At 42.3% G+C, this 25822-nt stretch overlaps 1 protein-coding gene across 1 annotated transcript in view; it reads left to right on the forward strand.

Moving 5' to 3' along the window:
• The first annotated feature begins 7372 nt into the window (after positions 1–7372).
• FAM213A (family with sequence similarity 213 member A) overlaps positions 7373–25822 on the forward strand; it is a 53993-nt gene continuing 35543 nt past the window's right edge. Inside the window, exon 1 of the mRNA XM_018555927.1 lies at positions 7373–7556. The gene's annotated coding sequence lies outside the window, so the exon portion shown is untranslated. The remainder of the gene's footprint in view (positions 7557–25822) is intronic.

The following is a 25822-nucleotide window of genomic DNA, read 5'->3' on the forward strand; positions in this document are numbered from 1 at the left end:
CAGACAGCAGCCAGCAAAGCAAACAGGTTACTGCCCTGAATTAAAATAGGGATTTTAGCAAACAGGTACAAGGGATAAAACAGTAATACTTCCACTTTATAAATCACTGATTCGGCCTCATCTTGAGTATGCAGTACAGTTTTGATCTCCAACTCTTAGGAAAGGCATCCTTGAGCTTGAGACAGTCCAGAAAATGGCTACAAAATTAATTAAAGAGATAGAAGGCCTGAGTTATAAAGACCGCCTCCAGCAATTAACCACTTGAAGGCCAGGGTGTTAAACCCCCTTCCTTGTCAGGCCATTTTTTAGTATTCAGCGCTGCAGTACTTTTTGACTGACAATTATTCCGTCATAAAACACAAATTTGTGTTATTTCACATTTTTATTTATATGTGACTTTTTTTTAGCATCTTTTTTTTTTTATGCTTTAACGTTTTTAAAACTTTTTTTTTTACACTTAACTTTATTGCTGTTTCATAGGGGACTAAGAAATCCCCTATGTGATAGCCAATTCACAATGCAGGTCCTCTTTATGGAGACATCAGGGGTCTCTAGGACCTCTAATGTCACCTAGGGAAACCCAGAGAAGCTGATGAAGCAGAGATCTGCTTCATCAGCTTCTCACTGGCATCTGTAACCAGAGAGTGACACTGAATGCAGGAAGTGATATAATATGCATCACTTCCTGCATTCAGGGACTGAGATCAAAAGTAGATTGTGTACTGATCTCCACTGACATCGTTGCTGTACCGATCCTAGCCGCACCGGGCACAGCAGATCTCGGGACCGGCAGCGGCGGCGGAGGAATAGTGAGGCGCACACCTGCAGCTACTGCAAGCGTTCGGGCGTCTCTAAAGATGCCCGATCGCTTGAATGTAAACAGCCATCACTGTCTGTTTACATTGCTAACAGCTCCCCACTCGTGTGCTCGCTGAACGCCACGCATGAGCTGGGGGAGGGGCAGGACATCTTAAGACGCCCTCCCGCTTCTATAAGGCTCTTGTCCGGCCGTTCAGGAACGACCATGGACGGGTGTGGTTAAAGTTATTCACCTTAGAAAAGAGACACTTAAGAGGGGACCTTATTGCAGTCTTCAAAATTATCAATTGGGACCACAATATTCGGAACAAGTGGTTTACACCAAGAACCGTATTGAGAACACGAGGAAACAACAAGAGGTTAGAAGAGAGGAGGTTCAATCTAAGATTGTGAAAGGGGTTTTTTACTGTTCACATAGTAAAAATGAGGAATTCACTTTCACAGGTAGTGGTATCCGCTGATAGCTTCGATAACTTCTAGAAACTTCTAGATGAGTTTATTCTTTCACTTTATATACAAATATATGGGGAATGTTCGAGCCATATACCGTATATACAGACACAACAACACATACACAAAAAAAAACATAGGTTGAACTGGAGGGACCTTTTTTTTTTCTTCAACCTCACCTACTTATTACCATGTTACTATGAATTCAGCAACCCGAACAGGCAGGTATATGAACCGACTATTCCGTGTAGAAATAGGGACCTTGATGGGAACATAAAAAAATTGAACACCTAAAATTATCCCCTGAAAATGGACACTGCAATGAAGCATCAAAGCATACCTTAAGGCAAAAAAGCAACTGCTTCAGTCAAGCCATGAGTCACCGAGTCCTAGTCATCTAATGATACCTACACCCACCATTATAATGCAGAAAAAATGTCAAGTATCCTTGAAATGAGATTTTGAATCAGTAGAAAACTGTAGTGATAACAACATCTCTTGAATTAGTAGGTGCAACTAAATAAACAAATGTATTCCGTAAACATAATAAAGTAGGGCTGTGGAAATTAATGATTAATTTCTCGATTAATCGTTAAACTTTTTGATCGATTATAATACTTTTGATCGCTAATGAAAACACTCACCTCTCCGCCGGCTTCCGGGAGTCCCATCGGATATCCGGTGATGTCACGGACATCGATGTCACCGTACTCCTCCCCCCTTCCCCAAAGGGCTCCGTCGGGCTAATGAAGGGAAGGGGGAGGAAGTCCGGTGACGGCAATGTCCGTGACGTCACCGGAATCCTACCCCTTTCCTTCTGTTAGCCGACGGAGCCACTTGGGTCGATGAGTTTGCCCAAGAAACTTGTTCTGCATGAGCGCCAGCCAAGGCATTGGCCTATACACATACAGCACAGCAATGAAGTAATAAAATGAACTAGGATCACACTAATCCAGCACGTTATTAATCTGAGTTGCCCCACTCAAGCGGCGGCTATATTGAGTGGGGCACGTGAGATTAATAACGTGCTGGATTAGTGTGATCCTAGTTCATTTTATTACTTCATTGTTGTGCTGTATGTGTATAGGCCAATGTAGCTGGATCTGTATGTGCGTTATAATTAATCGAAATTAATCGATTACATTTTTTTCGATTAATCGAACACGAAAATTTTAATCAGTAACAGCCCTATAATAAAGTATTATTATTGTTTTAACCACTATAAGCATTTCCATTATGCCTTTCCTTCCTTTTCTATCAGGTGCATTCATCATGTTTCATTCATGCTTAGGATACAAATTCTTATTTATTAAAAAAATTATTAATAAACAAAAAGGCAAATGCATCACAAAAGGTCTTTTTAAAAAACTCAGTTCAATAAAAAATTTTTTAGCGCTATACAGGTATGTATATGAGCATGAAGGCCAACCTGCACATCAATCTTAAACTTTTGTTGGCCCACAGGTATGATTATGTGCAATTTGCCCCATACTCCTCACCAAATATGTCCATGTGTAGCAGTGGTAGACACGGTAACAAAAACATTTTTTTTGGCCCCTGTTCAACTTCTGCCCAGCTACAGACACTGTCCATAATCTAGTGTCAGACAAGGAACTAGGTATCATTAGATGACTTCATGTCCATTCCAAATTACATCAAGAGGAAATGGGAGATACATTCAGTCTCAGTTTGGTCATGTAGGGAATGAAGGAGGTGCTCACTGCTTGACACCACTTCGATTTTGCAAATCAGGGGTATGGCTAGAGCATCATGATGAATGCCTTCTGCTTCTCTCCTGCCTTCAAGTGAAGATAGGTTCTGCAGAGGAGATGACCATTAAAACAACATAAATGTGCTCAAAGTCAATCTTCATGTGCTAATACGGCCATGTGCATGGAGACTAATAACAAAAACATTGGAAAAATGGTTGTTATTATTATTCGTGTTCATGTCTGGCGATCATCAGATACATTTTCTGTACTTGCAGGGTCTTCAAATGGATAAAACATGAGAACATGTGCATGTATGCAGAGATGGACTGCATATGTTTTCATTTTGCCCTGACATATGTTTTAATTAGGGAAGCATCGATACAGTTTTTTCGGTATCGAGTGTGAGTACCAATACTTTGCTTTCGGTACTCGCTGATACCGATGACCGATACCGATGCTTCAGCTGGCGAGGACCCAGCTTCCCTGGGAATCAGGAAGCCGGCTGCATATTGTTTGGCTGGCTTGATTGTGATTGGCCGGGAAACCGGCTTCCTGGCCAAGCAAAAAGCCGGGGGCGGTGAGTAATGACCCGCCGCCCGGCTTCCTGATTGGCTGGGAAGCCAGCTTTCCAGCCAATCAACATCGAGCCAACCGAACAGCCGCCTCCTTGCTGATTGGTTGAACAGCTGACTCATCACTGATTGGCCGGGAAGCCGGCTCCATCCTGATTGGCTGGGAAGCGAGGAGTCGGTTATTCAACCAATCAGTGAGACGGGTCGTTACATGCCACACGGCTTGCTGATTGCCCGGGAAGCCGGCTCCATGTTCCCCTACGGCACTGCCGGTCAGAGGAAATCTCCCTCTGACCAGAAATTCCGGTATCAGAGGTAAGTATCGGAGCATTTGGGCGAGTACTAGTATCAGTATCGGTGCATCTCTAGTTTTAATGTTAAGGTGAAGAGAGGTTTGGGTCCGGTGTGAAGCATGGGTCGAGGATCTAAAAAGCAGCACAGGGATACAGAAATCAATATATTATTTTCCTGCTCTCTAGCACTGTTTTTACCTTATGCACTTTCTAGGCGTGGTTGGGTTCACACTGTTGGCCTGATACTCTCAGAGAAACGTGAATATAGTCACGGCTCTGTGTCCTAGCTATTCAAATTACCCCCATGACATTTGTTTAAGTATTACACTAAAAATAGATCATAGGTGTTCTCTGACCTACCTGAAACTCTTATTTCAGCTATTTAAGTAGCGTCTGCCAAAGTGCCTATTTTGTAAGGACGGATACCCTAAATGTAAAACATAAGAATTTGAGAGTACGGTAATAAATATTAGCATGTATAGTATCACGCTCTACTTGTACTTGCAGAGAAGGATGTTATTAACCATGGGCAAAAGTGAGAGCTTTCATTTTCCCAAAAGTTCTACACAAACAAGGAGATTGTGGCAAAAATTTGCCATTTTGGCGAAATGCAATGTAGTCCATTAGAAAGGCAACATTAAGGTGTTTTTTTTAAGGATATAGCAGGCTTTAAATAGCTCCTGAGTGTTATGGAAGATCCTTTCAATCATTCTTGACCTGTTCTTGTGCCAAAAAACGGCCCCTCCATGGCTTCCGTATTGTTTCCATATTTTACAGAAAGGAAAAAACCACTAGCGGAAAAAGTACAATACAAAAGTTAAAGCAACAGTACAAAAAAAGAAAAAAACACAACTATGATGAACATGGAATAAATTAAAGTACCCTAAAAAAAGAAGGAAAAAAAAGGAAGGGTAGAGGGAGATTGGGGTTTTGTTTTGAAGCAAATTTCGCCTAAGTAGCTAAATGAGCGAAATTAGATTTCAAAATGGAAGGCGGTGGGTGGAAAATCGTTGACCGTCTGTGTCCTATCAGATGCTGTCTGCCTGAATATAACAGCTGGCATTGCAGATTCCTCCATCCGCCTTGTTTAGCTGGAAAGAGAGAAATCTACAAGTGTATGGCCTTACTGTTTGCTCACTCTTTTGATTAATCTTTACATTCAATACAATAAAAAAATATGGAAAAGCAACCATGTAAAAGTGTGACAGTCACAAGAAAAAATACTAGGGAGGAGCTTCAGGTTTGGTCCGAATTTTGCCTCTTTGGTGTTTAGCGAATGGGTGAACTACATGAAGTGTTCGTCTGCCCATCGAGCCAAACCAGAGCACAGGGGAAAGTTCTACATTTATCAGTGGTATAACTACCGCTAGTGACAGCCTCCCGCTCCTCACTGTTTGCCAGAAAGTCAGTGACCAACGGCGTCCTAGGAACCAGTGACCCTCCCATTCACCTGTTAGTTGGGAGAGCCGCCAGTTGAATGATAACAAAGGGGCGGGGATGCTGGTGGCATCATTGACTAAATATGGCCGTAGGTAGTCAATCATCACCAACAACCCGCCCCTTTGCTTACATTCAGCTGCCAGCCCAGGGAGCTGTCATTTTTGGAGAGCAGCCCTCTGGTGCGGACGTGTCAGCTGGTCTGCGTGTTTCATGTTTTGGCATAATTGATGAGGATTTCCAGCACTGTTCTCCAATAGCCGCCATAGCTGTTGAACCTGAAAGCACAGTGACATAGGCCATCGGTGTCCCAGGAAGATATTGGCTGGCAGAGAGTTGACAACGTCAGAGAAAGAGGACATCGTTAGAGCTTTGAGGTCACACAACAAAGACACTTAGACAAATGTATTCCAATGCTGACATCAGGGAATCCACATTAAACAGATATGTTGTTCTGTTGCCTTTCCTTCCACCTTGCTCAGAAGCTCTCCTCTTCTCTCTGGTGCTCCTGGCTGTGGGCAGTCCCTCGCTATCCTTACGTACAATGCAGGGCTATTGGTCCTTCATTGCAGATGGATGGAGCCTGTCGCAGCAGGGAATACGGTAAGTATTACACCTTATTCCTCTACCCCTAGGCTTAACAAGTATTTACCCCTTGCAGTGCGGCGGGACTGTCCACCGTAAGGGTCATTCTTATGTCATTCCTGAGTTGGACTTTTTGTTGTTAAATGCGAGTGTAACTACCTAAATTTGACTTCTGTCAGCCTCTTGCAGTCCCTGTTCAGCAGAGCTGAGACTGGGAGAGGGAGAAGCAGCACTAGGAGCCAATTGGGTGTGCTGTGATGCAAGGAGCATGTTGATAGGAGAGAGCAGAGTGACAAATGATCTTATCAGCCCACTTCAAACAGGGCCGGCGCTACCATATAGGCAGGTCAAGCACCTGCCTCAGGGCGCCGCTGTGGGGGGCGGAAAGATGCGAGTGGGAGGTCGCCCCTTTAAGACGGACGCGGCAGCGATCACATCTCTTTGCGCTCCCTTGCTCTCTACTCCCGGTCGTTGCAGCTTCAGAGCGGCCAGGAGGAGAGAAGAGAGGGAGCGCAGAGAGGTGTGATCAGCGCCGGTATGAAGACCCGAGCAGCGCAGGGATCCTTTTGATGATTTAGACCCGCCCCCCCCTCCCCCCTGCCAGGAAGTTCTCGTCTGCAATCCCCCCAGTTACCTTTCTCTTCTTCCTCGCAGGTGACAGTGAGGGGAGAGCAGCAGTCCTTCCTCTCAGCTGTCACAGGAGTTCTGGCACAGTGTTGTGCTGGAACTCCTGTATTGGAGGTGACAGAGTCAAGAAAGAGAACCTGCCACCTCCATATGCTCTCACACAGGGGCTTGTTAGCTCCTGTGTGATAGCAATAAAGTTAAGTGGAAAAAAAATGTAATTACATTTTTTTTTATAAAAACATTAGAAAATAAATCGAAATTATGAAAAAATAAGTAAAACATAATAATAAAAATGATAAAAAGTAAAAAAAATGCACCTTCGCCGGTGTAGGAAAAAATCCTTGCACCGGCCCTGACTTCAAATCAAAATCTAGTCTCTTGCCCGCAAGACAGGACTGTGCTGTGTTGCAAAGCTGTATACGGTATATTACCTTTGGCAGGTAAAATACAACGGGGGGAATTTATTAAAACTGGAGCAGACAGAATCTAGAGCAGTAGTCCATAATAACCAATCAGCTTCTATCTTCAATTTGTTCAGTTAAGCTTTGAAGAAGAGAAGCTTTGAAAAAGAGAGAAAAGCTGACTGGCTGTCATGGGCAATTGCTCCAGATTCTGTCTGCTCCAGTTTTGATCCATTTCACCCCCTATATATAATCTGTGTATTTTTATGTTTGCTGGGAGTTTTAGTTTAAAATACTTTGTTTCAAGATGCCGCCTCATGTCCGTATTATTATCAGACTGTAGACTTGTGTTGTCCTGCTCTTATCAGGTATGACTGTCTGTCTGCACTATCACACTGACTCGCTGAACTCCACTACACACGCAATGTACACATGTCTCATGTAACTCTGTGGAATGAACTTCCGGATCATGTGACCCTCTGTGTGTCGTGTGACCACGCCCCCTGAATACGCTCTATTAAATGTACAGGGACGGTGCCAGCCCTGGTTAAGCACTAAGCAGCTCCTGGCATAGTATAGAGGGGAGTGGAAGGTGATCAGCCAGTCGCATCTGTGATATGCAGTTCTGGGATTAGACGTCTTCTAGAAATCAGCACTTATGTAAGTATGACAAGCTGATGATCGTTTTGCCTTCATAGGAGAACACTGCAGTCAGCAGAGTCAGGTTATATGGTCCATAGAAGGCTAGGTAGAGGGCTGCAGTGTGTACTGGGGACCAGCCCATAAACATCACCCTGGACTGGAGGTCATTTATTCCTATTGGGGTGTACATTCATCATGTGTATGGTTTGTATATTTTAGAAGACAAATCTGTATTATGTTTATAGTAGAGAATGTATGAGCCCCTTTCACAGCTGAGAGTCGGCTTTTTTAGCAATTATTATTTTATTTTTTTTGCATTGTTAGACTTAAGAGTTTTTGTTTTAGCCAATGGAATACTACTTACTAGGAGAAGATGGTTGTCCACACCTGAACGCAAGGGGAATGCGCGTGCCCACCAAGGCACATGTATTGTTGTAGTGTGCAAAAATGCAAGACCAATGGGGGGGTGGGTTATTAAAACTGTGTCTCTCCTCGTCTCCCGGCCGAAAATGTGAACTGTGCATGCGCCCGCCCCAAGATGCTTTGCGGCCTTCCGAGAACTTTCACATTTTCAGACGGGAGCGCGTGGGGAAGACACATGTAAGTTTTTAAACCGCTTTGTAAAGCTGTTTTTTTTTTTAACACTTTTTGCATATATCTACTGCTTACTAGCAGTAGATGTATGCAAAAACACCGAAGGGTTTAATAACTAACCCTTTAAGCTTTGAAATTGAAAATGGAGAACCTTCTCCAGAATCTGTTTTCTCCAGTTTTAATAAATTCCCCAATAACCAATCAGCTTCTCCCTTCAGTTTGTTCAGTTAAGTTTTTAAAAAAAGGAACCTGATTGGTTGTTCTGTCTTCTCCAGTTTGATAAATTCCCCTTCCGGTGTTTTGGTGGGTCTCGTTGTATTTTTATTTTTTTAAAAGTGCATTCACGTGTATGGAGTGATTATTACACAATGGGCAGCCTGTTCATTTCAACATGCCAGATGTGCCTAAAACATGCATACCTGTGACCATGCTCTCTTACATGTGGCAGTGTGATTGAAAACTTATGCAAAAAAATGTGTGTTTTATGTGGCCAAGAATGCACAATTCTGCCTGAAAAAAGATATGTACTTTATGGCATGTATGTTTTGCGTGTTGACGCATGTTTTTCTAGCGGGGTTATTCACAAAAGGGTGAAGAGTTTGGAGAAGGGAGAGAAGTGAACAATCTAGGACAACATCGCTGATTTGGAAACATTCTCCAATTCAGCTCACTTTCCGGTTTAGCTATGTTGTCCTAGATTGTTCACTTCTCCGGCCTTCTCCAAACTCTTCACCCTTTTAGGAATAACCCTGTAGGTTTCCCCACAAGTGTATTTTTACAGCAGAGGCCTATGGGCGCATATGCACTGAGTGGCTAGATTATTATGACCACCCCATCAGTACTTCGTCGGGCCACGAGATGACCTCGTTGGGCCGCCTCGTGACTCCACGAGATGTTGAAAGGTGATGCGAGGAATCTGACACTGCATTGTGGCCCTTCTGTTGTCTTGTACCAGTCTTGCCACTCTCCGTTCTGCCCTAACATTGACTAGTCGCTGACGGCCACAATTCGCACGTTCAGACCCAGATTTTCGGCTGACAGTCCAGTCTTTAAACACTTTAACAACAGCTTTTGCTGATACTTTTGCTGATACTCGCTCCATGGCTCAGAGCGCCAACAATCATCCCACGTTCAAAGGCTGTTAAATCGCGTTGTTTACCCATATCTTCAGAAAAAATCACCGACTGTCATGGTAAACAACCTGCTTCCCTATTTACTGTATAATGGTCTGGCCCTCTAGCAACTTCAGCGCAAAATTATAGCTAATTTGCCTACAAACGTCATGTGGTCATAATAATCTGGCCACTTAGTGTATGTGACAGTGTTGAGACTCACTTGTTGTGCTGCCGCATATGCGTTAAAAGTGGTTATTCTTCAATATATAAAATTTTTGTTCTCGTGTTTTAGATGCACTTTAAATCTGACTCCTGTTTCTGAGTGTATTCTGTCTGACTACTCCAGCTAGGTAAAAGTTGACATTAATGTGGTAGCTACAGCAGTGACTTTGAAATCTACTTAATGTTTATAAAGAAGTTAAAATATTGTGGATATATTTACAATGTAGAAGAGTAAATACTGAATAACAAACAACAGATTCCTAAGAGCCCCCATTGCGTCACAATCAGTCCTGCCAAAGCGGAACTCTGTTCCATTTGGTTTTCCGAACCTGGACAGAGTTGGGGGTAAGCGAATGTAAACAGACACATGCTCAATTATATCTGGCTGGCGATAGACTTAAGGTGCCCATACACTGTACGAGAATGGAAGGCGTGCGACCGCTTCTACTGTACGATCGCACGTCTTCCGTCGACAACTGCCGAACAGGCCGGTGTGCGCACGCGCACACTGCCCGTTCTGCATTGCAGTCATCGGAAGCCCGCCCCGCTGGGCGGGCTTGCGATGATCGCAAGTACGATCTGCCTGTCCAAGATAGGCAGATCGTACGTTTTTTAAATTACTTTACAACCATTGCAAGACAAAAGTCTTGCGAGGGTTGTACAGTGTATGGCCACCTTTTAACATTGGGCTTCCAATCAGATCCACCTGAATAACTGACAAAGGGACCTGATCGGAATGCCTGTATGAAAGGGATCTAAAACAAATGTGGGTTGGGGCAGTACTTTGTGTTGTCATAATGCAACATGGCTACAGATATAAGATCAGGTAAACTTTAATTGCAATACCAAGTTTTGCGTGTATATGCTCAAATGTGCCTATACCCTTGTATATGTTGGAAAGACTATATAGGTCCCTTCAAGAGACATAGCAACATTAGCCAAAAGTGCTAAAGGAGAGGAGATTGACAAGACTAAGCCGTTTGTTGTTCATTTTGTAGAACACAGACCTCGGGTACATGAGCTGAGAGGAATGGTCATTGACCACGTGCAGGCACCCCCTAGGGGAGGTAACAGAGAAAAACAACAAGTGTTATGTAGAGAAGCATACTGGATATATACGCTTGACACTGTCATACCGAGAGGTCTTAACAGTAATCTGTACAATTGCAATCATTTATTTATATAGTGCCAACATATTCTGCAGCTCTGTACAATCATTTAGACAAGACAAGAAAGGAACACTGACAAGCATCATTGACATACAGAAACAGTAGGTGAGGAGGACCCTGCACAAACCAGTTTACAATCTGTCACTGTCTTGCTTTCTTTCTGGTAGATAAGGATGGACTCTAAACCTTCGTACCCATGGTTCACTCTTCACAGCTTGGGCGTGTAAATAGTTTTATCTGCCCTTACATATGTTACCCGACTTACATATGTTTACCCGACTGCCCGTCTTCCATCCCCCCCACAGCTACCTAATATCGCCTGTTTTTTACCTATAGTACACTGAGCATCCTTTTAGTGGTATTATGCTTTTTTGACTCGTTAACATTTATAAGAACTTATTGCCTTCATTCGTTCCTTCATTTCTTTTTTTAGCATGATTTGGGTAATGCATACTATGAAATTGCATACACACATTGGTACCTTACATATGTTTTTGGTACGCATGAGGCAATGCATTCTTTATATAATGATTACCTCTTGTCAGTCACGGCTCCCTGCAGGGATTCCCCCTCCCCTCTCTGATCCTCCAGCGCTGCGTGGAGGAACGAACGGGGGAGGGGGCGGGCATAGCTGGATCTGCTTCTAGATAGGCAGGGCCAGCTGTCACTCACGCAGCTGGGTGGATCTCAACAGTATTGTCGGGACCCGTCCTGGCTGCGGCGCTCTCAGCATATCGCGATATACTGGGCTTTGGGTTACGGGAGGAGGTTAGTATATGTCCTCCCGTAACCCTAAAGAGAACTATGGGGAATATACTGGCACCTGTGTTAACGAGAGAATCGCTGATATGTCAGCTGGTCCTTTTGTGGCAGGGCTGAAATGCAGTGGAAATGTTTTTTGGAGGATTAAGTTCATTTCCATGGCAAAGAGGGACTTTGCAATTAAATGCAGTTGATCTGATCACTCTTCATAACATTCTGGAGTACATGCAAATGGCAATCATAAAACTGAAACAGCACACTTTGTGGAAATTAATATTTGTGTCATTCTCAAAACTTTTGGCCACGACTGTACTTGTAGAATTACATCTGGCCACACAACTGGCAGGAATGTGATGGCACAATGACGTCAGGGGGACAGTCTGGCATCTGTTGATTTGGTTGTTGGGTTTATGCACTGATGTATATATTGTGAACACTACATCTGTACTTTTAGCTCTTTGTTTGCCTGATGAAGAGTTCCAAAACATTGTTTGACCTGGTGGTATGACCTGTTACACCTAATAAAAGTATTTGGTTCTGAAGAAACATTTGGAGTGCTGGTGACCATTCTCATTATCTCGGTTAGGAGTGTGGTGGGATCGCTCAATGGTCATAATGCAAGGCACTGTTTACTTTTTTTTACTTTTTTTTTTTTTTTAACTCTATTAAAATGTCGTAACATGAAATTGTTTTTCACCTCTGTGCCTTGCAGCGGAGCTCCGGTGCGGTATCAAGCGTTAACATTAGTTTGGGGATGGTGCAAAAAAAAACTGCAACCCATCTTAACGCAGCGATAAGATGGGAACAGGGCACACAGTAAGAAGTTGTTTTCTATGTTACTTAGTATTAAGCCTGCATTGATCCGTGTAGATCATCTCAGCTCAGATGATGTGGTGTAGGTGAGCCCTCGTATATTTTGTACATATTTTCGTGGCATGCAAACCTGTAAACCTTCCTCCTGCCATTTCACACCTTTTGTGTTTTAAAATAAATGCACCTACGTTTTAAAGCCCATCTCTGGGATAAAATTAACCCTCCTTCCATTCCCCTTTAGAGAAGGTGGAATGGAAGGAGATCATATTTTGCCCAAAGCATGGCTTTAAAACGGAACTCCAGCCAAAAATAACATGATACAAATGAATAGCCTATTAAAAGGTAAAATAACAAAGCCAGCTTTTGCTGCAGTATTCAGCTTGAATCCAGAGGTTTCTCCACAGTGCTTTTGTGTGCTTATAGATGTCCTCTGATTCACAGCATCAGTCTACCCTCTTCATTTGAAACTAGGTTGTCATGAACCTTCCTCACTCCATGACTGGACAGTGCAAGGAGAAGCAGCACTGTGATGAGCTCATCTCTCCATCACTCTGTTCTCTGCTCCTATCAGCCAGCTACTTGACAGCATATGAACTAATTGCCCCTTTATACTGCTTCTTCCTATCACAGATGCCAGCCAGCCCTTTTACAGGGACTGTAAGATATTGATACCATGTCAAATAGAGGTACTTGAACTACTTGTATTTAAAAAATGCATTTATTGGTGTAATACTGATTACAGAGCTGCATTAATGTATGTCTTTTATATCTGTCCAGAGTTCAGATTTGAGGCTTGTTGACACCAACCCACACACTAAAATGGGTTGTATTAGCATGGAGGCTGGTGTTCCTAGATGCAGTGAGGGGCTTCAACGTTATTGAAATGTCACACATGTCATTTCACTCACTTGAATGCATTGCGACAGATTGGAGGTGAGGTGTGTTGTGGTGCGGTGTGGCCACACTGGAGCCCACCTCGCTGTAGCATTTTGGTGGTAATGGGGCACATAGAAAAGGATTGTTTTCTATGTGTCCCAGCATTGAGCCAGTGCACATAATGTCACTGTACAGTATATGGTGTGAGGGTGCCGTCTGGATGCTGAATTAGCATTTCTTGCAGTTCTGCTTGGGAAAACTCAGAAATACTGCATACTAACAGATTAAAGCCCAATCGTGGTTTCCCCATCAATCATAGAAATTAAATTGGGTTGGATTGAAAAGGAAAGTGCTAATTGCCTTACTGTTTGTTTTTAGTGTTGTAATCAGCCCCAGCAGAACACTCCCATTGCTGACAGGGAGTTGGCACAGGGAGCAGAATCTGTGCAGGTCTAATCCGTCTTGTCATCAGGGAGCGGGAGCTTTGCTAATTGCAGTGCTGTAGTGGTGACCATGTGGGAGAGTGTCAGACCTGTATGCAGACAGTTGCTTTCACACACCCAGCGTTGGCTTGTTGCTTCATGGTCCTCCTGGCAATGGTAGTTTTCTGCTGGGGAAACAAAGTACAGTTTAGATGTTCCTGATGGTGGAGAGGCACACTTACATTAAATACAATGAAGGAAGAGAGGCACACTTCAAGAGGAATGCTTTAGGCAGGTAGGTGGAGATTAAAGGGAGTGCATTGTAGTGGACAATAGGGGCAGTACAATGTGAAAACTGGGGACAAAGGCTACACAGGATCATGCAGGAGCAGTGGGGAGAGAAGCTGGGGTTCTAGGGCATGGTACGAAGGGGTGCTTGAGGCAGCGGATCGATAAATTGTCAGCAGAGGAGAGTAACAGTAGAGACCATGGCCTAAAGTTTTGAGAATTACACAAATATTAATTTTCACAAAGTCTGCTGCTTCAGTGTTTTAAGATCTTTTTTCAGATGTTACTATGGTATACTGAAGTATAACTACAAGCATTTTATTAGTGTCAAAGGCTTTTATTGACCATCACAATAAGTTTATGCAAAGAGTCAGAATTTGTGGGGGTTTTTTTGTTCACCTGCCTCATGAGGATTGACCACAAGTTCTCAATGGGATTAAGGTTTGGGAAGTTTCCTGGCCATGGACCCAAAATTTTGATGTTTCCCAATCCACTTATCACTTTTGCCTTATGGCAAGGTGCTTCATCATGCTGGAAAAGGCATTGTTCATCACCAAACTGTTCTTGAATGGTTGGGAGAAGTTGCTCTTGGGGGATGTTTTTGTACCATTCTTTTTGCATGACTGTGTTCTTAGGCAAAATTGTGAGTGAGCCCACTCCCTTGGCTGAGAAGCAGCCCCACACATGAATTAACTTAAGATGCTTTACTGTTGGCATGACACAGGGCTGATGGTAGCGCTCACCTTTTTTTCTCTGGATAAGGTATTTTCCAGATGTCCCACACAATCGGAAAGGGGATTCATCAGAGAAAATGACTTTACCCAGTCCACCGCAGTCCAATCGCTGTACCTTTTGCAGAATATCAGTCTGTCCCTCATGTTTTCTTTGCTGCCCTTCTTGACACCGGACTGATGTTAGTGCTCACCTTTTCTTCTCCGGACAAGGTATTTTCCAGATGCCCCAAACAATTGGAAAGGGGATTCATCAGAGAAAATTACTTTACCCTAGTCCTCAGCAGTCCAATCCCTGTACCTTTTGCAGAATATCAGTCTGTCCCTCCTGGAGAAAAGTGACTTATTTGTTGCCCTTCTTGACACCAGGCCATCCTCCAAAGGTCTTCACCTCACTCTGTGTGCAAGCTCTGCACTGGTGGATCCTGCAGCTGAATCAACGTTAGGAGACGGTCCTGGTTTACCGCTGCAAAAGTCTGAACAATGCGCATTGTTTTTTATGTTTAGACAACTGCTCCTATGTGAAGGGAGCCTAACTGACTACCCAGCTGTATTGGGATTTCTATAGCACTTTTCAAATTGTATTGGGTTAAGATGCTAGGTAGATGCCCTCCCTTCTTTCTCAACTCTGCTTGGAACTGTCTATGGCAGAATACTAATAGGTTTTTGCATCATTAGAGAATAGCAGCACATCTGCAGGGTGGGAAGAACATATCAACTCCACACGATAGGTACCCATTTTAATTATTTTTAAAAGCATACACAACTGCATTTTGTATCTGCCTGGAGTCCAGTCTTCAGTCTCTTTTGTCATTTCTAAACAGAACAGCTTAAAGCTTAACCACTTCAAGACCAGGTGTTTAGACCCCCTTCCTGGCCAGGCCATTTTTCAGTATTCAGCGCTGCGATACTTTGACTGACGTTTATTCCGTCATGCAACGCTGTACTGAAATGAATTTTATACCATTTTTTGGGGACAGATAGAGCTTTATTTTGGTGGTATTTAATCACCACTGGGGTTTTTATTTTTTACTATAATTAGGAAAAATTAAAGAAAATTTTGAAAAAAAAAAGTTTTTTTAACATTATGTTACATATTATTTACATTCCCTAAGGAAACACTTATTATTATCCAGTTTTTTGGTAAAATATAAAAGTCAGGGTAATCTAGAGAGCTCCGGGCCGGCCGTTTTTTTACTACTGGCCGGCCCGAAAGTGGTTAATTCCGGGACCACTTCACGCCTAGCTCCCTTTTCACATGCACAGTAAAAACACTGATAATTGTTTAAGATTAATGCATAAATTTGTTTTAATAATGAAGGATTTTCAGATTTTTTTTTTTTTCTCCTATGTCACCTCTCCTTTTGTATATTGCACTGTGTATTGGTCCCATGGGGCAGAACACTGCAGGCGCCACACATCACATCCAACTTGGTTACCATTGATCAATGGGAAATGCACTGAAGTTAGGCCAATCAATGGGTGTGGGAGGGTCAGGACTGAGTGCTGTAGAGATCGTACTTGCCCATTGAAGGGAGCATGATGTTAGCAGGTCAACAATCTCTTTAGTAAACTACATGGTATAGGAGACAATTTTCGATAGGGAGGGACATGTTGAAACTAGGGCTCCCGCTAACGATTATTTTCATAATGGATTCGTTGCCCGATTTATTTTTTCAATTAATTGATTGGTTGTATTAAAAAAAAAATCTCTCTCCCTCTCCTTGTTGAAACAACAAACTTTAAAAACAGTACGGAAGCACATTTTGTAATAGAATTATTTTCCTCTTTGTTGGAGTTTAGCTTAATAATAATTTGTTGGAGTTAGGTAAATAAATATGTGTGTTTTGTGTATGTGTGTATGTATGTCCTTAGCCACATCCTGTGAGCCAGTAGACGCATCATGTTTTACAGTGATGTCAGCCTGAACACCAAATTCCTATGGTCTAGTTATCCATGTGGTTGTTGTCATCACCCCTGCACCTAACATTACTGATAATGAAATGACAAGTTTCCACAGAACAGAAGTTTTTCTTTGGAAGAGATATTGTTATATAAGGCTTCCTTGTGTTCAAAGAAATAGCATTTGCATATCTCCGAATGTAACTTTTTATTTTTTTATTTTGAGAGTTATATGTTAGCATGTAAAACATATTATTTAGTGTTCTTATAGAAGTTTAGTAATAAATATCTCATGATGATCATGACCAGGAATGTCAACAGCTGTTAGTTGGATCAGCAACTGTTGGTAAAATTAATCGAAATGCTTTTTGTTGTTTTGGGTGGACTCTGGTAGGTACTATCACTGGGTCATTCGATAAGACTCTTGAAGATGCCCTGTTGAGGGACTAGCACTGTTCCTTATAGCCATTACACATTTTTTTCTGGCTTTGTGTCAGTTATGTTAGTTACCAGGCGCATGTTGTTTGTTAAGTCATTTCGATTTTTTATTTTTCACTTTTTTGATATCTGCTTGGAGTTCAGCTTTAACATTTGCAGTACACTGGGAGAAATGCAGAAATGAGACAACTGAAGCACTTAGTGCATTCTGTTCATGTTCTATACATGCTGTAGGTCACCCACCAAAATGATGAAAGTGAAGTCCACCTATCATTTCTACATGCGCTATAAAATTTAAATAAAACAATCAAACATTTCCCATTACGAGTGCCCCCATAAAAATCAGATGAAGCGGCTTCATATAAACATTGGGCAGCAGGGCTTTTAGGAGATTGGGCATTACCAACTTACTGTCAAGTCTGGAAAATCTGGATTCTCAAAAAGCAGGCTTGGACATCCACATAGCACAGAGGAGAAAGATAGATTTGATAGATTAAAACTTGTCATCTTCAGTTGTACAATAATCACACTTGAAAGTAAATTTTACCAATATGCAGAACAATGAAGAGATTCTTTCTGAAATGGACACGTCATGGCTTTGGTTGCACTGCTAGTTTTGTCTACAAGAAAGTCTTCTCTTTAAGTATTTGTAGACTAGAGATAATCATTTTAATGCACAAGGAATTTCAGCAGGACTGATCTATTCAGTATTCATGATTTCCTGTAGACACTCTTTCCAGGGTTTATTTATTTATTGGGAAGAAAAGGATGTCTTGGAATATTTAAGCAATAGCTTGTCTATGATCCAATGAAAATATAAAGCAGCCTTTCTCAACTAGGGTTTTATGGAACCCTAGGGTTTCTCCTAAGGTTGCTAGAGGTTCCTTTCGATTTGACCAATAGCGACGTTATATCTTGCCTACACCTACCACCAGTGCCAAAGGGCATGACTTCAGTGACCACTACATTTTGGGAACACTAAAATTTTAACTGTATGCATTTATTTCTCTTTTTATTTAAGATAATTAGTGAAAATGTTGTATAGTGCAGGAAAGTGTGAAACAATGATCTGTGTCAAACATGCTAGATACATCGTATTTATTTCTTTATTTAAATTGCTATGAAAATTTAAAGGGTACTGCGAACTGTAGATGTTTTTTTTTTTTTCCTCAAATGAATATTTATTGAGTTTAACAAAGAAAACAATCACATACATGTGGCAGTATAAACAGATACCTGTGGCAATCATGTCAAGCACATTCAACGCGTGGTGCATGGAACATATCGCAGTAATAGAGGTATATAACCTTGGCCCTTAGGACGAGTTCACCATGTAGGATTCTGCAGCCATAATATACAAGCTAAATAGGTATTGGCAATATTATAATCTTGAAGTACCCCAGCACTTAGGGTTTTTGTCGTAACACATTAGTACCTTTATATTGAGTGATGCTTAATGGATGAGATGTGACTCCGCTTCATCCAGCACCATAGCAGTTAGAGAAATCAGGAACTTTGCGATTCCAAATGGCAATATTAGCAACAACATAAGACACAAGACATGGGGAGACATAGGAGGACAAAGTCTGACATAAGGGGGAAAAAGAAAGGAGAAGAGAGAGGGAGAAGAAGGTTCAAGACCGTATCAGTTGGTGGAGGGATTCGACGATAGGGCCCTGAGGAGGGCTTCAAATGAGACAAAGTCGCCGGGAGACAGTTGAATTAAAGAATGTATCGATCCACGGGGACCAGATAGCTTTGAATTTGTGCATGGAGTTTTCTAATTGTGCCGTGCGCTTTTCTTGGGCCATGATCCAATGAATGTGTGTAATCACATGCAAAATATTAAGAGACTTCGTGAGCCAGTTAATTGCAATCTTAGCAGAAGAGAGGATGTGGAGGGAAATTCTAAAAGCTTTATTGGGGAGATCTTCTGGTTTACAGTTAAGTAGGTCAAAAAACGGATCTTTAGACAGCGTCACGGAGACCAAAGAGTCCATGAAAGCGAAGACCACATCCCACAAACCCGAGACTAAAGGACATTGCCACCATGTGTGTATAAACGTACCTGGATCAGGGCAACCTCTGAAACAGTTAGGCGAATATTGAGAATTGTAGATAGGTTTTTTTAAAGCAGGTGTTCCCTGAGACATGTAAAAAAGGTTGAGAAAGTCTGGTCAAAAGTCTAAAGCTACCCACGGCATGCAAGATAACATCTGGAACGTTTGAGTGACATGCAGACTGTTTTTTGGCAGTTGCGTGCATGTCCATTTCTTTAGTAGCTGAATTTCATTGCTGAAATGATTACTTGTGTGTGTGTGTGACTTTCCCACACATTGTTGGCTGCCACAAGAATGTTAGAATTCTAACAGACGCTAATTCATTGTAATACTCTGATGACCTGTATTCCAGTGACAGGCTGCCCTTGGCTGTAAAATCTTTGCTATGTTCATGGCTCATTGCCAGGCCTGTAGAGTTTTGTAGCACTTAATAAGCTTCATGTTTCTTTTACCAAATTACACACTTTTTTTTAATTATGAGATGCACATTTTCAAAAAGGAATTCTTTTTTTTTTTTTTTTTTTTTAATGGTGTCAGCTACAGTGTGGTAAAATACAATTTTGTCACTTTTCTATTTTACAACAATATTATTAAAACCAATTACAAAGAGGTATAAACAATACTAACTTTTTTTTTTCCCATTATCGGTTACATATGTTTCATATTTTTACCATCGTGACCGCATGAATCCCTACACTGTGCAAGTCTCCTAATCAATAACACAGGTATTTTATGTGTTCAATTGACAGGAGTACAATATGGCACAATAGGTTTATGGTACATGCTTTTAGTGATGTGTTTTGTAGATCGCTGTCTTTTTCTGCAGACAATACAGGAATGGAATCTCTTGTAGTCTTTTTTCAGATAATGGATTGAATCTATATTAATATAATTAACAATTATAAAACATTACATCATAAAATCACAACAATTGTACCATACAACAGCAAAAAGTTTCCTAGCACACTCACCAGCCAGCCTGCATAAAAAACACTGTCTAACTACGAAGGTTAAAAACAGAGGTTTTAGTTGCATGTCTTCTACAGAATATGTGGAGGCCACACTGCCTCATCAAGGTCGTATACAGCAAAGGATGAATTGTGTGTAACAATAGTACAGATCACAACTAGAGGTGCACCGAAATGGAAATCTCAAAACCGAAACGAAACCAAAATAAAAAAAAAGTCAGGCCCGAAACCGAAAATGTTTTTTATATTTTTCAAAAATTGTTAATATTTTTTTTAATAAACTTTTACATTTTTTTTATATTTTTTTATTAAATATTTTTCTTTTAGGGGCTTCGGGGAAATATTAGGGGTCTAAACAGACCCCTGATATTTCCCTTTTAAAATGGAAAAAGAGATTGAGAACTTTGAGTCCTCAATCTCTTTTTCTGCAGCCCTAGTTATCAATGAACAGGAATCCTCTATACTGAGTGTTCCTGTTCATTGATAACATGAGGACAGTGTGTTTACTATAACCACAATTATCAATGAACAGGAGGTGATGTAGATCACTTCCCATTCATTTATAATTGAGGATATAGTCAACATGCTATGTCCTCAATTATTTACAAACACTCAGTGATCGCTGAGTGTTTGTACCGCTCTCCTTCCTGACATGCTGTCACAGGAGGCTGAGTGAGCGTAGCAGGGAGGAGAGCTCAGCCTTCTGTGACAGCGCTGGCTGTCTCCGCCCCCACACCGCTTTGCCGGACTGTGATAGGAGGCTGAGCGGTGTGGGAGGAGAGACGCCGGCCGGTCGCAGCGCTCGGCCGGCTGTCGCACTTTCTCTCCTCGTCGCTGGGTCAGGGCCCAGCGAGAAGGAAAGAAAGCAGGGATGCTCCGATGTATCGGCACAAAAATGGCACTTTCGGCATTTAGCAGTCGATATATATGCGTGCATCCCTAATCACAACACCTCCAAAGACGGATACAACATCCCCATTTGGCCTGCAGGGGATCATTAAATGCAGCCCTAACCCAACCATGATGGGTGATATGGATCAGGATACCCAGTTTATCGAATAGCTGTTACCCTTTAGGCCTTGTTCACACCAAGCACGGAGCAGATCCGGACCAGAGCAGGTGCAGACTGGATCAAAACTGCGTCCAATGTATTCCTATGGTATTTTGACCTCCAGTTCACATCGCAGCGTGCGGATCCAGACCAGATCCAGACCGGATGAAAAAACTGCGGCAAGCCCTATTTTACCTGCTCTGGATCTGGTCTGGAACGCATCAAAAACGCATGCAAGTGCCTGAAAGCCCATGTTAAACTTAAAAAAATGTGTTCGCTCACCTCCCGATCTACTGAGCCGACCTGTGACAGTCTCATTGTCACAGGTCGGCTAGAACTATGAGGTGAGTGAAAAGCACTCACCTCATAGTTCTCCTTTAAATTAGAAATATATTTCTTATTCAACGTTATTCCTCCTTTATCACTAGTGTATGCCAATTCATTTCACCCCTCCTACGCCTTTGCCACATTATACAAGCAGTGCGTTTTTTACCTTCAATAACCAGGAAAAATCCTTCAATCAGTCATCTCTGCTCATCCACGTGTCAGTTTCAGTAATGTCTTATGTGTATAAACACTTTTTAATTAGATGGTGTGGGGGTATAGCTTGAATGGGGGATCACCTTCCCTGGGAAAAACAGTCCAGGCAGCAAAGTTCTTTTTCTCTCTGAACAGATCCAACATGTAGCTCTCTCAGAAGGCTGTCTGAGTCCCAGGCCAGAGCAAAACCATGTCTCAGCCTTCCCCTTTTATCTCACCTGGACAAGCATTCATCAAGCAATCAACTATCCAGGTGAGACCCAAAGCCCGAGCTGGACTATCCGGACCCAAAGTCAAAGCGAAACCCTGGTCAGGGTTCCGCTATTCATGCACATAGGATAGAAAGCGAGGGGAAACATACCGCCCCTCAATGATGTCCCCTCTCCTTATGTCACAATGGTTATAAAATAAACATTTCTTACTTGATTATAAATTTGTGATACCCACAGTTCCTACTGAGGTGCAGTTATGCCTGATGGTGAACCCTAGGATTACCTTGCAGCCAAATAGCAAAGCCAACATAGAAAATCAAGCAATCAAACTAGAAAGCACTGCACCTTTGAGTTAGTGGTTTCTATTTTGTTAATGTCTTTACTAGTAAACATACTTGTAGGTCCTACCAGTTAAACTGCAATTCTGGTTTTAGGGTGACAAGGTTGTATGCTGTCTTTGGAGTTCTTAGCTGTGTTGTCACCGATATCTGCCGCCGTCCTTAAGCATTGTGTGATGATTTCTTCTCACAGCAGTACAGGGTTGTCACCCTGAAGAAAAAGGCTGGCCATGCCCATATGCACCTTTTTTATATTGTGATTGTCAATTGTAACTCTCCCTCGGAGTTCCGTCTTGAACAGTAAGAGGAATCGCATTGCTTACTAGGGATTGAAGTCCAGGACAGAATTACGCCAGGGCTGGAAAAATCCCAGGCGCAAGGTAGCCAATGCTCCTGAAAATTACAACTGGCACCTAACTTTAGAGGTTTTCTCTAGTTAATGGAGCTGGCTCCCAAAAGAACAAAACAATCCTGCTGGCTCCTGAATTGGACAGACTGTCTCTCTAATTTCTATATTAATTTGTCCACCCCTGTTATGCCCCTGGGACGTTCCTGCTTTGAAGAAGAAAGAAGAGAAAGGATATGGTATATTGTATGTAGATCTGTTTATCTGCTTTAATGTAATCTCTAAGGAAAATTGGATCTGGAATTCAAATTTGTGTCCCCAACCCTGTAACCAGCAGTAAGGCAAAGGTCCCGCTTATGTTTAGAAGATCTCTGTGAGATAGGGTGCTTTCTGGTCACTAGAAAGAGGGCTCCCAACAAAACTAATCTTTTGACTGATGAACAGATGTTTTATGTATATGGATTTGCTCAGAAGAACAGACAGATGAAAGATCTGTTGGTGCATATGATATTCTTGTTGTCTCTTAGCTAATTACCTTGTGCTTAAAGTGACATGAAACCCTCAGATTTTTTTAACATAAACCAATACTGTAATGTGTGCCTTACTGTAATCCATGGTAGTTTCCCTTCTCTTTGCTGCTCTTCCTTTTAAATCCTCATGTCTTCTCATGCTGGGGGAGAACTTCCCTTTGCAGCTGAGTGCCTCTTCCTGTAGTGTTGGCTCAGGTTGCAAACCTACACACAGACACCATGTATCCATTTCAGAGACAAAGCAGTCTGCTGCAAAACAGAAGTTCTGCCCAGCATGAGAACAGATACAGATTTAAAAGGAAGAGCAGCAAAGAGAAGGGAAACAACCATGGATTACAGTAAGGCACACATTACAGTATTGTTTTATGTTAAAAAATCTGAGGGTTTAATGTCACTTTAAGGGAAGAAAAATGTGCTATGATGCAAGCCATGTTTATATCATGCACAAATAAAGCAGATTACTCTTGACCTGCGTGTTCTTCTGTTAAACCACATGTTCATGGTATTTATTTGGCAACTGATATGGCACCAGCTATAGACTTCATTGTTTGCTTTATGCCTGCAGCAAAACGTTGTGCTTCAGCAATAGAAATAATCTTATTGGCAATAAGGAGAGGCAGAGACAGAATGTGCATTTAAGTTTCTGTTCTGACTTTGACATCTTGGTTTTCTTCACTACACTATTGTGTAAACTCCTAATTGGTATGTATGTTCTAGGACAGTGACTCAGGAAGTACTGAAGCCATTGGATCACCATAACAGCCAGGGAACATTTTTAGAAGGAGAAATCCGCATTTGCAGCCTTCATAGTTCCTCAGTACACATTTGCTTTAAGGCCCAACTGAACTTTGAGTTTAAAACTGCATTAGAAATTCGATTCCAGGGGCAGCAAAACAAAAAGGTTTGCAAAGTCAGTTTGTTTTATTTGGAAAGCTGCCACGGCCTGAGTACAAATGCCTGTCCCCTGCTAGCATGCTGCAGAGAAAGACCATTGATCTCTGTGTGGAAACAGTGGTCTTTCTGCAGCAGTCCAACCTGCCCCTCTGATAACTCAGAGCTAGGGCTTTCCAATCAGCAGGGAGCAAGAACTGTTAGTCTTTGCACACCTTTAGTTATGATAAACCTGGAATATGTTAAAGGAGAACTATGGGGTCAGTGTTTTTCCCCATAGTTCTCCTTAGGGTAACGGGAGGACACAAACTAGCGTCCTCCCGTTACCCTAAGCTCAGTATACCGCGAGCTACAGCTCGCGGTATACTGAGACGCCGCAGCCGGAGCGGATCACGACTTAGATGACGGGATCCGCCCAGCTGCGTGAGTGACAGCTGGCTCTGCCTATCTAGAGGCAGAGCCAGCTGTACCCGCCCACCCCCCCGTCCGTTCCGCCAGTCAGCGCTGGCAGATCGGAGAGGGGAATCCAGCCCCTCCCCCTGTCACGGCAGAGAGCCGTGACAGGATCGAGAGGCGAGCGAACCCGGTATGTGTTCGCTCACATCCCGATCTACTGAGCCGACCTGTGACAGTCTCATTGTCACAGGTCGGCTAGAACTATGAGGTGAGTGAAAAGCACTCACCTCATAGTTCTCCTTTTAAGTTTATATAACATGAAAGTTGAATTGGGCTTAAAACAAGTTTCCAGTCGAAGTGTAATATCTATACCTCTTTATGCGAAGGATCGCAAATGCGGAACGCCCTGGAATGTGCTTTGGTCATGTGTTCACTCACTGGAATGTCCCTGTGCAATGTTCAGTCACAAAGATAATTTGTAATGTTTCTTACATATAGGGATGCACAGATACTTTTCGAGTACCAGTGCAGATACTTGGCATTTTCATGAACTACCAGGGTTGCAGCGGTTGCAGCTGGGACCTGGCTCTGGCACCACTGTCCTGAAATCATTAGTCGATATTGTTTAAGAAAAACTGTCACATGACAATAAACAAAATGTATCAGTACTCGTACTTTTAACGCTGGGTTCACACCTAGGCGTATTGCAAAAGCGCGTCTGTCGCGCGTTTTTTTTACCGTGATTCGCGGTAAAAAAGTTGCGCGACCCCGAAGGCTACTTGGGGCTGTATTCCAATGGAAAACGCCCTACAAAACGGCCCAAAGTAGTACATGTACCTTTTCAGGCGTGGGCCGTTTTGTAGCGCGTTCGAGACGGGCGGAAATACGGCAAGGTGGGAACGAGTCCATTGACTCCAATGCAATTTATATTTTTGAGCGTTTTGTAGAGCGTTCTTCGAGCGTAGAACGCGCTACAAAACGTTCAGGTGTGAACGAGGGCTAAGTCCTCGGCGAGTACCAGCAAAACGGTTATCTGTGCATCCTTTTATTTATATTTATAAAAACAAAATCGTACATTAAAACAGAGATGTACAAATCCCAGGAGCTCCGTGTGATCCTTACAAATGACAGCTGCCTCCTAATTTTTGAATTTTTCTCTAGTCTAGTCTTGGTGCTCAAAAGTATCGGTACATGTACTCGTACTTGTACTGAGTACTGTACTTGGTATCTGTGCAAACCTACTTGCATATATAATGCAACAATCTCTAAGGAGATAACTCCATTGGGGTAATCAAGCAGTCCTGTATTATGCCATACAGGTAGGTATGTCTACCTACCACAAGTGTCTTTGTCATTGAGCAGATTAGGAAGATCTTTGACCTGTATTACTGCATACAGATAGGTATATTAGTCTCCTGGTTTAGGCTCAGAGAGAGGGAATAGATATAGGATTGCAGAAAGTCTATGACCTGTATTACTTCATACAGGTAAGTATGTACGGTAAGTCTCTTGGTTTTGCCTCACAGAAAGGGAATGGATAAAGGATCTCATAAAGTCTATGACCGTTATATACAGTTATACAGTTGTATAATAAGTTTGGTGGTACTTGCGGTTAGGAGA

This window comes from Nanorana parkeri, unplaced genomic scaffold (genome assembly GCF_000935625.1).
Source record: "Nanorana parkeri isolate BGI_ZX_2015 unplaced genomic scaffold, ASM93562v1 scaffold218, whole genome shotgun sequence".
Lineage (NCBI taxonomy): Eukaryota > Metazoa > Chordata > Amphibia > Anura > Dicroglossidae > Nanorana > Nanorana parkeri.